Here is an 18778-nt window from a genome sequence, read left to right on the forward strand (position 1 = left end):
ACATTTTTGGACCACAACGCTATGAAACTCGAAGTCGGCAGTAAGAAAAAATTTGGACAGACCTAAAATACGTGGAGATTATGAACATCCTACCAGAGAAGGAATGGAGCAACCAGGGAATTAAAGAGAAAACTTAAAACAAATGAAAATGAAAACATGTTTCTCCAAACCACTGGGATGTAGCAAAGGCAGTCCAGAGGGAAGTACATAGCAATACAGGCCTATCTCAGGAAACAAGAAGTCTCTAATACACAACCTAACCTTACACCTAAAGGAGCTGGAAAAGGAATAGGAAACAAAGCCTAAAGCCTACAGAAGAAGGGAAAAAATAAAGATGAGAGCAGAAATAAACAATACAGAAACAGTAGAATGGAATAACGAAACTAAGAGCTGGTTCTTCAAAATAATTAATAAAATGGATCAAGCCCTAGCCAGCCAAATGAACGAGAAAGGAGAAAAGACCTAAATAAATAAAATCACAAAAGAGAGAAGAGAGATCACAGTCAACACCAGAAAAATAAGACAATCATAAGGGAATACTATGAAAGATTATATGTTAACAAACTGGTAGACCTGGAAGAAATGGCCAAATCCCTAGAAATGTGCAAACAAGCAAAACTGAAATAGGAAGAAATAGAAAATGTGAATAGACCCATAATTAGCAGAGGAATTGAATCAGCAAGGCACCTGGTTGCCTCAGTGGTCGAGCATGTGCTTTGGCTCAGGTCATGATCCCGGGGTCCTGGGGAATCAAGTCACACATCAGGCTGCCCGCATGGAGCCTCATTTTCCCTGTGACTATACCTATGCATCTCTGTGTCTCTCATGAATACATAAATAAAATCTTTAAAAACGAAAAAAGATAAAAAGATGAGAAAGGACCCAAATAAAATCACAAATGAGAAAAGAGAAATAACAACATTAGAGATATACAAACAATTATAAGAGAATATGATGAAAAACTACATGCCAGCAACCTAGAACCTGGAAGAAATAGATCAATTCCTAGAAATATATAACATAGCAAAAATGAAAAATGAAGAAATAAGAAATTTGAACAGACAGTTACCAGCAAAGAAATTGAATTAGCAATCAGGGTTCCCCAACAGGAGATGCTTAGATCAATAGAACAGAATGGAAAGCCAAAACAAGATACAAACATGTATCTATGACCTATAATGGACAACAAGGCAGGAAGGAATATCCAATGGCACAAAGACAGCCTCTTCAACAAACACTAACCCTGACCCCCGGATAAGAACAAATGGTGTTGGGAAAACCAGGCAGCCACATGCAGAAGAATGAAACTGCACCACTTTCTTACACCATATATATAAAAAATGAATTCAAAATGGATGAAAGACCTAAATGTGAGATCTGAAACCATACATAGAAGAAAAGATAGGCAGCAACGTTTTTGACATTGGCCATTGGATCTTCTTTCAGGATATGCCTCTGAGGTGAGGGAAACAGAAGCAAAAATACTATTGGGATTTCATCAAATTGAAAAGCTTAAGCAAAGTGAAGGAAACAACTAAAGCTAAAAAGCAACATACAGGAGGAGAGGCAAGATGGCGGAAGAGAAGGGTCCCCAAGTCACCTGTCCTGACCAAATTACCTAGATAAACTTCAAATCATCCTGAAAATCTAGGAATTCAGCCTGAGACTTAAACAGAGACCAGATAGAATGCTACAGTGAGAAAAGTTCACACTTCCATCAAGGTAGGAAGATGGGGGAAAATAAATAAAGATACAAAAGGCATCCTAGGGGGAGGGGCCCCACAGAGCCAGGCTAAGGCCAGGGCGAGTGCCCCCCGGGCAGGAGAGCTCTGTCCTAGAGAAGAAGGAGCTGCACCATTCTTCCAGGCGGAAATGACGCCCGCAGGGATTCAGAGCAAGACCCCAGGAGGGCGGGGATACCCTCAGTCTCCATGGGACACAAACATACACCTGCACTCCCAGGAGATTGCACCGAGCTCCCTAAGGGCTGTAGGGCACATGCATTGACCCAGGAGCAGCTCTGAGAGGATCCGGCAGCGGCTCTGTGCAGAGGGGGCAGCGGGTCCCTGGGAACAGCTAGGTGGCGGCGCCTAGGGCAGAGGAAGTGGCTTCGTGTGGAGGGGGCTGCGGGGCTCCAGGAGCAGCTCAGAGGGGCTATGACGGCTCCGTGGAGAGGTGCCTACCCGGCCGGGAGCGAGAATCCAACAGCGCAGGCCAGGGAGCACAGGGATGGGACACAGCCCAGGATTCGGGCTCCCCCGGGACAGGCAGAGGCCTGGAGGGCCCAGGACAGCAAGGACGCTCCTGCTCAGAGCTGAGAAGATCAGCAGCCCTGCCCCAGAGCCTCCAGGCCCTGCAGACGGTCTGCTCCAGAGTTACTGGGGAGGCTGAATACAGGTGTTCCGACCTGGCTGCTGCCACTGGGGTTGTTCCTCCTTGGGCGTCACAGGGTATACAACCCCCACTGAGCGCTTCACCAGGTAGGGGGAGAGGAGCTCCCCCAAGGGCTAGCACCTGAAAATCAGCATAACACGCCCCTCCCCCAGAAGACCAGCTAGACGGACAAGTTCCAGGGGAAGTCAAGGAACTTAAAGTAGACAGAATCAGAAGATACTCCCCCATGATTTTTTTAAATTTCTGATTGCTTCCCCCATCCTTTCCCCCCTTTCTTTCTTTTTCTTTCTCCTTTTATTCTCTTTTTTGCTTTTTTCTTCATTTTTCCTTTTTTCTTTTTCTCTTCTCTTTTTTTCTTTCTCTCTTCTCTTTTTCTCCTTTTCCCAATACAACTTGTTTTCGCCACTCTGCACTGAGCAAAATGACTAGAAGGAAAACCTCACCTCAAAAGAAAAAACAGTGCTCTCTCCCACAGAGTTACAAATCTGGATTACAACTCAATGTCAGAAAACCAATTCATAAGCACTATTATACAGCTACTGGTGTCCCTAGAAAAAAGTATAAAGGACTCAAGAGACTTCATGACTGCAGAAGTTAGATACAATCAGGCAGAAAGTAAAAAACAATTGAATGAGATGCAATCCAAACTAGAATTCCTAATGACGAGGGTTAACGAGGTGGAAGAACGAGTGAGTGACATAGAAGACAAGTTGATGGCAACGAGGAAAACTGAGGAAGAAAGAGACAGACAATTAAGAGACCAGGAAGACAGATTAAGGGAAATAAATGACAGCCTGAGGAAGAAAAACCTATGTGTAATTGGGGATCCTGAGGGCGCCGAAAGGGACAGAGGGACAGAATATGTATTTGAACAAATCCTAGCTGAAAACTTTCCTAATCTGGGAAGGGAAACAGGCATTCAGATCCAGGAAATAGAGAGATCCCCCCTAAAATCAATAAAAACCGTCCAACACCTCGATTTAATAGTGAAGCTTGCAAATTCCAAAGATAAAGAGAAGATCCTTAAAGCAGCAAGAGACAAGAAATCCCTGACCTTTATGGGGAGGATCAGACCTCTACAAAGCGACCTGGCAGCCGAGAAAGTGCTGGCTGGATATATTCAGGGTCCTCCATGAGAATAACATGCAACCAAGAATACTTTATCCAGCCAGGCTCTCATTCAAAATGGAAGGACAGATAAAGAGCTTTCAAGACAGGCAGGAACTGAAAGAATATGTGACCTCCAAACCACCTCTGCAAGAAATTATAAGGGGGACTCTTAAAATTCCCCTTTAAGAAGAAGTTCAGTGGAACAATCGACAAAAACAAGGACTGAATAGATGTCATGATGACACTAAACTCATATCTGTTGATAGTAACTCTGAACGTGAATGGGCTTAATGACCCCTTCAAAGGCGCAGGGTTTCAGACTGGATAAAAAATCAGGACCCAACTATTTGCTTTCTACAAGAGACTCATATTAGACAGAAGGACACCTACAATCTGAAAATAATGGGTTGGAGAACCATTTACCATTCAAATGGTCCTCAAAAGAAAGCAGTGAAAAAAAAAAAGAAAGAAAGCAGTGGTAGCCATCCATATATCAGATAAACTAAAATTTACCCCGAGGACTATAGTGAGAGATGAAGACGGACACTAAATCATACTTAAAGGATCTATCCAACAAGAGGGCTTAACAATCCTCAATATATATTCTCCGAATATCGGAGCTGCCAAATATTTAAACCAATTAATAACGAAATTGAAGAAATACTTAGATAATAATTATCTTATACTTGGTGACTTCAATATAGGTCTTTCTACCCTCGATAGGTCTTCTAAGCACAACATCTCCAAAGAAACGAGAGCTTTAAATGATACACTGGAGCAGATAGATTTCACAGATATCTACAGAACTTTACATCCAAACTGAACTGAATAAACATTCTTCTCAAGTGCACATGGAACGTTCTCCAGAATAGACCACATACTGGGTCACAAATCATGTCTGAACCGATACCAAAAGATTCAGATCATCCCCTGCATATTCTCAGACCATAATGCCTTAAAATTAGAACTAAATCACAACAAGAAGTTTGGAAGGACCTCAAACACCTGGAGGTTAAGGACCATCCTGCTAAAAGATGAAAGGTTCAACCAGGATATTGAGGAAGAATTAAAAGGATTCATGGAAACTAATTGGAATGAAGATACAAATGTTCAAAATCTTTGGCATGCAGCAAAAGCAGTCCTAAGAGGGAAATACATCACAATAGAAGCATCCATTCAAAAACTGGAAAGATCTCAAATACAAAAGCTAACCTTACTCATAAAGGAGCTAGAGAAAAAAAACAGCAGCTAGATCCTACACCCAAACAGAATAAGAGATTTAATTAAAATTAGAGCAGACCTCAAGGAAACTGAGACCATAAGAAATGTGGAACAGATCACCAAAACCAGGAGTTGGTTCTTTGAAAGAATTAATACCATACATAAACCATTAGCCAGTCTTATTAAGAAGAGAGACAAGACTCAAATTAATAAAATCATGAATGAGAAAGGAGAGATCACTACCAACACCAAGGAAATACAAACGATTTTAAAAGCATATTATGAACAGCTATACGGAAATAAATTAGGCAATCTAGAAGAAATGGACGCTTTCCTGGAAAGCCACAAACTACCAAAACTGGAACAGGAAGACATAGAAAACCTAAACAGGCCAATAACCAGGGAGGAAATTGAAGCAGTCATCAAAAACCTTCCAAGTCACAAAAGTCCAGGGCCAGATGGCTTCCCAGGGGAATTCTATCAAACGTTTAAAGAAGAAACCATACCTCTCCTACTAAAGCTGTTTGGAAAGATAGAAAGAGATGGAGTACTTCCAAATTCGTTCTAAGAAGCCAGCATCACCTTATCCAAAACCAGAGAAAGACCCCACCAAAAAGGAGAATACAGACCAATATCCCTGATGAACATGTATGCAAAAATTCTCAACAAGATACTAGCCAATAGGATCCAACAATACATTAAGAATATTATTCACTATGACCAAGTAGGGTTTATCCCTGGGACACAAGGCTGGTTCAACACGTGTAAAAAAATCAATGTCATTCATCATATCAGCAAGAGAAAAACCAAGAACCATATGATCCTCTCATTAGATGCAGAGAAAGCATTTGACAAAATAGAGCATCCATTCCTGATGAAAACTCTTCAGAGCATAGGGATAGAGGGAAGATTCCTCGATATCTTAAAAGCCATCTAGGAAAAGCCCACAGCAAATATCATTCTCAGTGGCGCAGCACTGGGAGACTTTCCCCTAATATCAGGAACAAGACAGGGATGTCCACTCTCACCATTGCTATTCAACATAGTCTGGAAGTCCTAGCCTTAGCAGTCAGACAGCAAAAAGACATTAAAGGCATTCAAATTGGCAAAGAAGAAGTCAAAATCTCCCTCTTCTCAGATGACATGATACTCTACCTAGAACACCCAAAAGCCTCCACCCCAAGATTGCTAGAACTCATACAGCAATTTGGTAGCATTGCAATATAAAAACTCAATAGCCAGAAATCAATGGCATTTCTATACACTGACAATGAGACTGAGGAAAGAGAAATTAAGGAGTCAATTTCATTTTCAGTTGCACCCAAATCAAAAGATATCTAGGAATAAACCTAACCAAGGAGGTAAATGATCTATACCCTACAAACAATAGAACACTTCTGAAAGAAAATGAGGAAGACACAAAGAGATGGAAAAATATTCCATGCTCATCGATTGGCAGAATTAATATTGTGAAAATGTCAATGTTACCCAGGCAACGTACAAGTTTAATGCAATCCCTATCAAAATACCATGGACTTTCTTCAGAGAGTTAGAACAAATTATTTTAAGATTTGTGTGGAATCAGAAAAGACCCCGAATAGCCAGGGGAATTTTAAAAAAGAAAACCATATCTGGGGGCATCACAATGCCAGATTTCAGGATGTACTACAATGCTGTGGTCATCAAGACAGTGTGGTACTGTCACAAAAACAGACACATAGATCAATGGAACAGAATAGAGAACCCAGAAGTGGACCTTGAAATTTATGGTCAACTAATATTCGATAAAGGAGGAAAGACTATCCATTGGAAGAAAGACAGTCTCTTCAATAGATGGTGCTGGGAAAATTGGACATCCACCTTCAGAAGAATGAAACTGGACCACTCTCTTTCACCATAAACAAAGATAAACTCAAAATGGATGAAAGATCTAAATGTGAGACAAGAGTCCATCAAAATCCTAGAGGAGAACACAAGCAACACCCGTTTTAAACTTGGACACAGCAACTTCTTGAAACGTACATCCATGAAGGCAAAAGAAACAAAAGCAAAAATGAACTATTGTGACTTCATCAAGATAAGAAGCTTTTGCACAGCAAAGGATACAGTCAACAAAACTAAAAGACAACCTACAGCATGGGAGAAGATATATGCAAAAGACGTTTCAGATAAAGGGCTAGTTTCCAAGATCTATAAAGAACTTCTTAAAATCAACACCAAAGAGACAAACAATCCAATCATGAAATGAGCAAAAGACATGAAGAGAAATCTCACAGAGGAAGACCCTGACATGGCAACATGCACATGAAAACATGCTCTGCATCACTTGCCCTTAGGGATATACAAATCAAAATCACAATGAGATACCACCTCACACCATTGAGAATGGGGAAAATGAACAAGGCAGGAAACCATAAATGTTGGAGAGGATGCGGAGAAAAGGGAACCCTCTTAAACTGCTGTTGGGAATGTGAACTGGTGCAGTCACTCTGGAAAACTGTGTGGAGGTTCCACAAAGTGTTAAAAATAGACCTGCCCGATGACTCAGCAATTGCACTATTGGGGATTTACCCCAAAGATTCAGATGCAATGAAACGCCGGGACACCTGCACCCCAATGTTTATAGCAGAATGTCCACAATAGCCAAACAGTGTCAGGAGCCTTGGTGTCCATCGAAAGATGAATGGATAAAGAAGATGTGGTTTATGTATACAACGGAATAATATTCAACCTTTAGAAACGCCAAATACCCAACATTTGTTTCAACGTGGATGGAATTGGAGGCTGTTATGCTGAGTGAAGTAAGTCAATCGTAGAAGGACAAACAGTGTATGTTCTCATTCCTTTGGGGAATATAAATAATTGTGAAAGGGAATATAAGGAAATGGAGAAGAAACGTTTGGGAAATATCAGAAAGGGAGAGAGATCATAAAGACTCCTAACTCTGGGAAAAGAACTAGCAGTGCTGGAAGGGGAGGAGGGCGGGGGGTGGGGGTGAATGGGTGACGGGCACTGAGGGGGACACTTGACGGGATGAGCACTGCGTGTTATTCTGTATGTTGGTCAATTGAACACCAATAAAAAATAAATTTATTTTAAAAAAAAAAGATCAAACAACTGCATATTTATGCTGCCAACATGGGAGTACCGAAATATAGAAACCAATTAATAACAAACGTACAGGAACACACTGATAATAATACAATGACTGGGCATTTTAACACCCACTTATGGCAATGGACTGATCGTCTATGCAGAAAATCAACAGGGGAACAATAGGCTTGACACACTGGACCAAAGTGACTCAACAGATATTGTCTGAACATTTCTTCCTAAAGCAGAATACACATTCCTTTCAAGTGCACATGGGACATTCTCCAGAATACATTATATCATGGACCACAAATCAGCCCTCAACAGGTACAACGGGTACAAGAAGGATGGTATCACACCATGTATATTTTCGGACGACGACGCTATGAAACTTGAAGTCGACAGTAAGAAAAAAATTGAACAGACCAAATATTTGTGGAGATTATGATCATCCTACCAGAGAATGAATGGAGTAACCAGGAAATTAAAGAGGAAATTTAAAACAAATAAAAATGAAAACATGTTTCTTCAAACCTCTAGGATGTAGCAAAGACAGTCCTTAGAGGGAAGTAGATAGCAATACAGGCCTACCTCAAGAAACAAGAAGTCTCCAATACACAACCCAACACTACACCTAAAGGAGCTGGAAAAGCAATAGGGAACAAATCCTAAGGCCTCCTTAAGAAGGAAAAAATAAAGATGAGAGCAGAAATAATCAATACAGAAACAACAAAACAGTAGAATGGAATAATGAAACTAAGAACAGGTTCTTCAAAATAACTAAGAAAATGGATCAAGCCCTAGCCAGCCTTATCAACAAGAAAACAGAAAACAACTAAATAAATAAAATCACAAAAGAGAGAAGAGAGATCACAATCAACACCAGAAAATAAGACAAATATAAGGGAATACTATAAAAGATTATACGCTAACATCCTGGGAGACCAGGATGAATTGGAGAGATCCCTAGAAATGTGCAAAGGAGCAAATCTGAAAGAGGAAGAAATGGAAAAAGTGACTAGACCCATAACTAGCAAAGGAATTTAATCAGCAAGGCACCTGGGTGCCTCAGTGGTTGAGCATCTGCTTTGGCTCAGGTAATGATCCCGGGATCCTGGGGAATCATGTCCCACATCAGGCTCCCTGCGTGGAGCCTCATTTTCCCCCTGCCTATACCCCTGCCTCTCTGTGTCTTGCATGAATACATAAATAAAATATTTAAAAAAGAAAAAAGATAAAAAGATGAGAAAGGACCCAAATAAAATCACAAATGAGATAAGAGAAATAACAACCAAAACTAGAGAAATAAGAACGTTTATAAGAGAACATTATGAAAAATTATATGCCAGCAACCTAGAACCTGGAAGAAATAGATCAATTCCTGGAAATATATAACGCAGCAAAAATGAAAAAGGAAGAAATAAGAAACTAGAACACACAGATAACCAGCAACGAAATTGAATCAGCAATCAGGAATCTCCCAACAGGAGATGCTTAGATCAATAGAATAGAATGGAATGCCGAAACAAGATACAAACCTGTAACACTATGATCCATTAATCGACAACAAGGAAGCAGGGAATATCCAATGGCATAAAGACAGTCTCTTCAACAAACCCTAACCCTGACCCCAGGATAAGAACAAATGGTGTTGGGAAAACCAGGCAGCCACATGCAGAAGAATGAAACTGGACCACTTTCTTACACAATATATATAAAAAGTAAATTCAAAATGGATGAAAGACCTAAATGTGAGACCTGAAACCATAAAAAGAAGAAAAGATAGGCAACAACGTCTTTGACGTTGGCCATTGGATCTTCTTTCTAGATGTGCCTCTGAGTTGAGGGAAACAAAAGCAAAAATACTCTTGGGACTTCATCAAATTCAAAAGCTTCTGCAAAATGAAAGAAACAACCAACGCTAAAAGGCAACATACAAAATGAAAGGAGATATTTGTAAATAACACATCCAATAAACAGTTAGTATGCAAAATACGCAAAGCAAATATAAATCTCAACCTCCTAAACACAAATTATCCTACAGATGGGTAGAAGACATGAATGGACTTTGTCTCTGACAAGACATCCAGATGGCCACCAGACACCGAAAGACACTCCGCGTCACCCATCATCAGGGAAATTCAAATGAAAACCACAATAAGATGTCACCTGACAGCCGACAGAATGGCTAAAATTAACAACAGAAGAAACAACAGGTGTTGTTGAGGCTATAGAGAAGAGGGAGCCCCCTTACACTCCTGGTGGGCATGCGAACAGTTGCAGCCACTGTGAAAAACACTGTGGAGGGTCCTCGAGATGTGAAAAATAGGGGATCCCTGGGTGGTGCAGCGGTTTGGTACCTGCCTTTGGCCCATGTCGCGATCCTGGTGACCTGGGATTGAATCCCACGTCGGACTAACAGTGCACGGAGCCTGCTTCTCCCTCTGCCTGTGTCTCTGCCTCTCTCTCTGTGACTATCATAAAAAAAATTAAAAAAGAAGTTAAAAAAAGCGCTACCTTACGATTCCAAAATTGCAGAGCTAGGTATTTACCCCGAGGATACAAAAGTCTTTTAGTAGATTCCAAGTAGGACACGCAGACCAGTGTTTGTAGCAGCGTTATCAACAACAGCCAAACTGTGGATAAAGCCCAGATGTCCATCGACAGATGAATGGGCAGAGACGATGTGTTAAATATACACACTGCGACATCACTGGGTCATCAGAAGCGATGAAATGAAGCCATTTACAATGATGTGGGAGAAGTGGAAAGGACTTATGCTTAATGAACTCAGTCAGTCAGAGAAAGATATGAAATACCATACAATTGCATTCACATGTGAATTTTAAGAAACCAGACAAACTGGCAAAGGGGCCGAGGGGGGGATGAGAGAAGCAAACAAAAAAACACACTCTTAACCACAGAGAATCAACTAATAAATACCACAGGAAGGTGAGGGAGATGGGGAATCAGGGGATGGGGATAGTGGAGAGCACCTGTGGCCAGTACCAGGCATTGTAACCAAGAGTTGAATCACTATGTGGTAAACCTGAAACTATATCATACTGTGTATACAAACAGGAATTCAAGTAAAACTTTAAAATAATAATTGGTAGTATTGATGAAACATGTACACACTAGAGATAAAATCAGAAAGGCAAATGAAAATCCAAATAAAGAGTCTTTAGAGCCACAAATCCCCTCCTTAGCTCAGCTCGGGAGAAGCCTGCCATGTCTATTCTGACACCATCAGAAGCCTGGATTTTGATTCTCTGGGGAGGCCACTGACTTGGTGGAGTCAGGCTATCTTTGAACCCAAAACCTAAATAGAGTGCATAAAACTAAACTGCCCAAGATGCTAGGAGTCCCAGTGCAGGCACATGCCAATTCCCAAACTCTAACCATACACAGACATAACCCTAACCCTACACTTAATCGTAATGTTAAACTAACCCTTAAACAAGACCCATCACTAATCGAAAAACAAACACAAACCCCAAGACCAAAATACATTCACTGAACCTTCCTGCCAACCCTCTCCCTAACTCCTAAATGCAGGTGCACCTAAACTTAGGTTTCCTTAACCCTGACCCCTACATTAAATCTAACACGAACCCTAACCTCTAACCCTATCCTTAAAATAAGGTATTCAAATCCTATTCCTAACCTTAACCTGTACCCTAACCCTAACCCTCTAATACTAATCCTATCTCATACCGCAAACTGTACCCTAACCCATACCCTAAAGCCAACCCCTAACCCACTCCCTAACCCTATATCTTGCCCTTTTCCAAAACCGTACCCTGACCCTGACCTGACCCTAACCCTAAACCCTAACCAAACACTAACACTAACCCTAGCCCTAACCCCTATCCTAATCCTAACCCTCGCCCTAACCCTAAACCTAGCCCTAACTTTAACTCTAACCCTTAACTCTAACCCCTAACAATAACTCACACCCCAACCCCTAACCCTAACTGCAAACCTAAGCCCAACCCTAACTCTAAAAATAACCCTATCCCCAAATCCTAACCTCCTGCCCTCATCCCTAAAGCCTAAACCCTAACCCTAACACTAAATCCTGTCCCTTACCCTAACCACCATCCTAACTCTTAACACTGACCAATACCCTTATGCCTCACCTAACCTCTAATTCGTAACCATAAGCATAATCACTAACCCCTAACATCTAACCTTAGGCTAACCATCAACTTCCTCCCCTCCCCTAACCCTATCATTCATTCTACCCTTTCACTTACACTGTGGTTCTGAGGAGCCCCTTCTGATATGGACGTGGCCCCCAATGGCTCCTCCAGATTCCTCCAAGGGGTCCTGAGGAAGCCGGGCTCCTATGAGTGTGGACGTGGCCCCACGTGTTCCTGAGTCATAGTCAGCGGGTCCTGAGGACGCTGGGTCTCCTGTCACTGTGGACTATGCCTCACATCCTCTGCAAGCCTCACAGCAGGTCCTCAGGAGGCCGGGGGCTCCTGTCAGCCTGGACATGGCCTCACGTCCCCCAGAAATCTCACCGCAGGTCCTGAGGAGGCTGGGGGCTCCTGTCAGCATGGACGTGGCCTCAAATCTTCCCAAAACTTCACAGTGTGTCCTGAGGAGGCTGGAGAATCCTGTCACTGTGGATGCGGCACCCACAGTTTTCTTAGGCCTCACCACAGGCCCTGACAAAGCTGGGGTCTTCTGTCCACATGGACGCATCCACATATTTCCCCATGTCTACACCAGGGGTCCTGAGGAAGTCAGCGTCCTGTTGTGTCCATGTGGCCCAAAGTCCTCCTGAAGCGTAGGCGAGGGTTCGAGGAGGCCAGGGCTCCTGTAACCATGAATGCAGCCCCTGCTTCCAGAAGCCTCAACTTATGTCTTCAGGGGCCCGGGAGCTCCTGCCAGAGTGAACGCGTCGCCACATCTTCCTGAAGCCTCCCCACAGTTCCTGAGGCTGCTCAGGGGCGCCTGTCAGAGTGAATGTGGGCCCACAATTTCCTGAAACCTCCCCGCCAGTCCTGAGTTGCTCAGGGCTCCTGTCACCATGAATGTGGGCCCATATCTTCCTGAAGCCTCCCCGCGGGTCCTGAGGCGGCCCAGGGGCTCCTGTCAGGGTGGATGCGGGCCCACATCTTCCTAAGGTCTCAACGCGGGTCCTGAGGAGACCGCGGTTCTTGTCAGCCCAATGTGGCCCAATTTTCCCCTGAAGACTCCCCGCGGGTCCTGAGGAGGCTGCAGCTCATCAGCATAGATGCGTCCCCATGTCTTCTGCAGGCCTCCCCAGCACAGGCTGGCTCCTGTTAGTGCAGGCAGAGGAGGCCTACTGCACATGCGTGCCCCATGGGAAGGGCCTGGGCTCAGGCGCCCCCTGCGGGATGCTCTGGTGCTACAGGAGACTGTGCAGGAGGCAGCAGGTGCTCTATGGGCCGCACCTGCCTCCTTTCAGGCTCCAGCTGGGGCCTCTTTGCTTCCGAAACATCTCACTGAAAAGGAGCCCAACACCCGGCTTCCCAGAAATACTTAAGGACAAGGAATTGGAGCCCACAGGACGTGAAATGAAATGTGGACCAGACTTTTACCACGTCCTGCAAAACTCATTCAACCCTCTTCCACTGTGGGCGGGACCGCGGGTTGATGCAGCCACCCTGGAAACAGTGTGGAGGCCCCTCAGGAAGTTACAAATAGAGCCTCCCTGCGACCAGCAGGTGAACGGTCTGGAGCTCACTCCGAAGATACAGATGCAGTGAGACTTGGGACACCTGCACCCCAATGTCCACAGCAGCTGGGTCCACAGTAGCCACACTGTGGGAGGAGCCTCAGTACCCTCTGCCAGATGATGGATAAAGAGGATGGGAGATAGATGATGGTCATAGAGAGAGGAATGGTACTCAGCTATCATAGAGAAGGAAATCTTTTATTTGCAATAATGTGGATAGAACTAAAGGGATCATGTTAAGTGAAGTAAGTCACTCGGGAAAGAGAATGACCGTGTGGTTTCATTCATAGGTGGAATTAAAGAAGCAAAGCAGATGAACAACTGTGAAGGGAAGGAAAAACAAATAAGATGAAAACAGATGCAGGAAATACAGACCCTTAATGATAGGAAACAAACTGAGGGTAGCTGGAGGGGGCAGATAACAGGGGACAGGCATGAAGGAGGGCACGTGATGTCTCGAGCACTGCTGTTATCTCCAACTGATGAATCCCTGAATTCTTCCTCTGAAAGTATAATACACTATACGTTAATTAATTGGGTTTAAATTAAGTTAAAAAAAATCAGTTCTTTCAGAGCACATTTCTTTCTGGACTCTCTATTTTGCTCATTCAGCTTATGCCGGGACCAACCCCCGTGGGTCTGGTTTGTCTACGTAGGCTCCACGCCTCATCCTTGGCCCAGCATAGGGCTAGAACTCACAACCCCTGAGATCAGGACCGGAGGTGAGGTCAGAAGTCGGATGCTTAACCGACGGAGCCAGCCAGGAGCCTGAGAACCACACTGCTTTATCTCTGTGACATCTTTTGAAATAGGAAAGTGCTGCGTCCCACTCTGTCATGCTTCTCCAATACTGATTTGCTGTCCGGGGTCATTGGTTGTGGGGGTTGGATGTTATGGTTTTGTTTTTTGTTTTTTTCCTATTTCTAACATCTGCCATCATGATTTTGATAGAAATGACATTGAAACTGAGGGTGGCTTCAGGAACAGCGGACATTTTCACAAGCTGAGGCTCCCACCCCACAAGCCCAGGACGGCCTCCCAGAGTCTGGTTTGGCTCAGTGCACAAGTCTTGTGCTCCTTTGGTTCAGTCTCATTATTTATTTTCCTTGATGCTCCTGAGAAGGGCGTCACATCCTTCATTTCCTTCCTGAGTGCTCATCGTCAGGACACAGCAAGGCTACTCTGCTCTGTAGGGTCAGTTTGTGTCCCGTGACTTTTGAACTCATTCCTTAATTCTAACAGGATTTGGTGGAGGCTCTCGGGTTTCTCGTTTCTAGTACCTCTTCTTCAGCATATAGGGACAGTGTGACGTCCCCCTTCCAGGTGTGGAACCTTTGCTGTTTACAGGTTAATGTTCTAGAAAGTCCCACAATTGAATCAAAACTGAGCCCAGGCCAAGGGCAGGAAGCCCATATTAGAATGAGAACAGGGCTCAATGCCCTTGAAGGCCCCATATCAAAATGTAAACAGAACTTGAGGAATTGCTTCTGCCCTTCTGGAGGTCCCCGAGACCAGTCCTTAAAACTAAGCTAAAACCCACCACAGGGTCCAAGTCCCTCCTCTGCTGTGTCGGGTATACTTGGATACAAGATCGAGCTTGTGAATAATTCCTGGTGTGTTTGCATCGGAATCAGCTTCTTGGTGGTTTCTCATATTCGCAATCTTGGGCACAACAGTCTGAGATAAAAAACAAAACCAAAGAAACTCGGACACAGGCAGAGTGAAAGCAGGGTTCTGAGAGAAGCGGCAGAGACCCAGGGGCTTGGCGGCTCCTTTGGTTCCTGCAGCCTGCAGACTGGGGGGCGGAATCCTCAGCCCCAGAGCCAGAGGACCCAGTGTCCCCACCCGCATTCCCCCATCAGCGCCAAGTCTCAGGGAGCAGCACAGCGCCGCCCGCTGGAGCCCAGAGATGCTGACGCCCACCCCGTCTCTGATCCCCGCAGGTGCTTATCCCACGCAGATGTGCATCTGACAATCTGCACCACATCCCATCTCCAGACCCCACACAGACCACTCACTTCCACCAAGTTGTCAGACCACAGAGGCTGCAGAGCTTCAGCTCTGCCTGGAAAGTATGGTCTAGCTTCCTTTGTACTTTGTGCTTTATTTTCATTTATTTTCTTTGATTCTTTTATATTAATTGCCTTACTTTAATTTTTATGTATGTACCTTATAAATTCTTATTTTCACTTTCATAGTATTTTAATTGTTTCTTTTTTTAATTTTTTCAATTTATTTATGATAATCACAAACAGAGAGAAAGAGAGAAAGAGAGAGAGAGAGAGAGAGAGAGAAAGAGGTAGAGACACAGGCAGAGGGAGAAGCAGGCTCCAGGCACTGGGAGCCTGATATGGGATTTGATCCAGAGTCTACAGGATCGTGCCCTAGGCCAAAGGCAGGCACTAAACTGCTGTGCCACCAGGGATCACTTTAATTGTTTCTATTTTGGGAGTTAGTATCTTTTAACAAGCAGTCCAAAATAATCTGTTGGTTTTTTTGGTTTTGGGGGGGGAGGAGGGCAGTTGTTATTGTTTTTCTTGAATTTCATTTTCTTCCTTCTTTCTTTTCTGGAAAAAATAATGAGATGGAGAAATTCACCTCCATAAAATAACATGAGGTTCTAATCACAGCCAGGAAGTTCATCAATACACATATATGATGTCTAACTACAGTTTAAAACAATGATTATAAAGATAGCAGCTGGGCTGGATAAAGAGCACAGAAGAAAACTAGAGAAACATTTACTGTAGAAATAAAAGAATGAAAATCTAGTAAGGCCAATGTTAAAAATGCTATAACTGAGATGCAGTCCCAAGTGGAAACCTTAAAAACAAGAAAGGTTATGGACCACAGAGACAGACGTAGGGAAGTCAGCCACTTATTAAAACAATAACATTCATACCATAGGAGACTCAGAAGATGAAGAGAGAGAAAAGGTGGGAATTGCTTAGACATTAGAAACGACAAATTCCCACCATGTACTTCAAGGTGGATGGAACTGGAAGGTATTATGCTGAGTGAAGTAAGTCAATCGGAGGACAAACATTGTATGTTCTCATTCATTTGGGGAATATAGGTAATAGTGAAAGGGAATATAAGGGAACGGAGAAGAAATGAGTGGGAAATATCAGAAAGGGAGACAGAACATAAAGACTCCTAACTCAGGGAAATGAACTAGGGGTGATGGAAGGGGAAGATGGCGGGCGGTGGGGGTGAATGGGTTATGGGCACTGAGGGGGGCACTTGACAGGATGAGCAGTGGGTGTTATTCTGTATGTTGGCAAATTGACACCAATAAAATATAAAATTATTATTAAAAATAAAGGAAGAAAGAAAGAAAGAAAGAAAGAAGAAAGAAAGAAAGAAAGAAAGAAAGAAAGAAAGAAAGAAAGAAAGAAAGAAAGAAAGAGTGGCACCTGTGTGGCTCTGTCAGTTAAGCTTTTCCCTTAGGCTCAGATCATGATCCAGGTCCCAAGGAAGGCTCCCTGTTCAGCAGGAAACCTGCTTCTCCCTCTCCCTCTGCCCCTCTCGTTCATGCTTTATCTCTCCTCTCTCTCTCAAATAAATAGAAAACATCTTTGAAAAAGAAACAAACACACAAACCCACAAGGAAGAGAAATCGCCCATTTAGAAGAATTTCAAACAATTTGTGAAGACATTCCAGCCTCAAGTTCATGAGCATAGCTTCCCACTCTTAAGTGTGGAATACACATAGTAACTTCCTACTACCAAACATAATATGAAAAACTTAAAATATTGATAATATAATAATAATAATAATTAATAATAATAATAATCAGTTTACTATGGGGAAAGCTGACAAACACTACCTCAGCAAGATGATCAGATCGATACCAAGACTGATAAATCATGTTGATAGTATCTATCCTTTATATGATATAATGAAAATGGCAGTATATCTCTGTATATAATCCACAACAACAGTTCAGTCATGAGATAAACAACAGACATGTCCCAGCTGAGGGAAATTTTACAAAATACTCTACTTCTCAAAGTGTTCCAGTTCAACAACAAAAAGGAAAGGCTGAAAGACTGTCACAATCCAGAGGAGCCTAAGGAAACATGAGGACAAATGGAATGTGATATGAGGGATGGAAACTTAGCAAAAACTAAGGAAATCTGTATAAAGTATGGTCTTTGTTTTCGTTTTTGTTTTTGTTTTTTGTTTTTGGTTTTTGGTCTTTGTTTAACGCGAATTTTTTATTTTATTTTATTTTTTTTTATTTTTTTTTAAAGCGAATTTTTTAATATTGATTCATTAGCTAATATTTGTACCATACTAATATAAGATATCAATAATTGGAGAAATTGAGTGCAAGTGCATGCGAATGCTCTGTACTATCTTCTCAATTTCCCTATAAATCTTTGTTTTTTCCTAATAAATAAGATTTATTTTGAAAATTGACTTAAATGAATGAGGCTCCAATGTGAAGACATTTTTAGAATAGTTGAATTAACTTTTGCCTTATTCTTAAAGAGTTCCTTTGATGGAAACAAAGTAAGAATTTTAGATCAGAAGGAAAGAAAAACACTTATGAACACGTACAATGCCTCCTCAACCTGAAAAGCAGGAACCGATAATAAATAGCAAAAATCAGATAAAAATACTTCTATTATAATAGACACCATATTGCAAGTGCATTTAAAATTAGCAGCGCATAACATTTATTTCCTTGACATTTGTCTTCCAAAGAGTTCAAAGTGTTTCAGTGTCAGTTGAAACAGGGGAAGAATCTCAGGGAAGAATCCTTCACATAATAATAGGACCATTGGTAATAATGTCTCTCAGTTCATTCCAAATACATAAAGATGCATTTCCTGATGACTGACTGAGCTGTGAAGAAAGAGATGAGAAACCCTCATCCCTCTGAATTACTTGTGTCAGAATATTTTCACCATAGTACCACGGATAGTAAATTATCCTTATTAACAAGAAGTATGTCTCAGATTGGAATCTGAGCAATCAGATGGGCAGAGAAAAATTGCTTTGACTTGCTCTTCATCTTTTAAAGACAAAGGAGAGCTTCTCTATGTACAAAGTCAGTTGTCAAGATAGCCTTAGGGAATAAGAGTCTGCAGCATGGAATCCTGCTGCGCAGCTGGGAAGCCTGCACCCCAGGTCTTCCTGATCCCAAATCCCTGGGCCTGTCCCACAACAGACACTGCCATGCTGAGGTCATTTGCAATGGCTCTCTTAGGAGCTCTGGGGGATGGGAAGGAGATAGT

The sequence above is a fragment of the Canis aureus genome, chromosome 36, assembly GCF_053574225.1.
Source record: "Canis aureus isolate CA01 chromosome 36, VMU_Caureus_v.1.0, whole genome shotgun sequence".
Taxonomy (NCBI): Eukaryota; Metazoa; Chordata; class Mammalia; order Carnivora; family Canidae; genus Canis; species Canis aureus.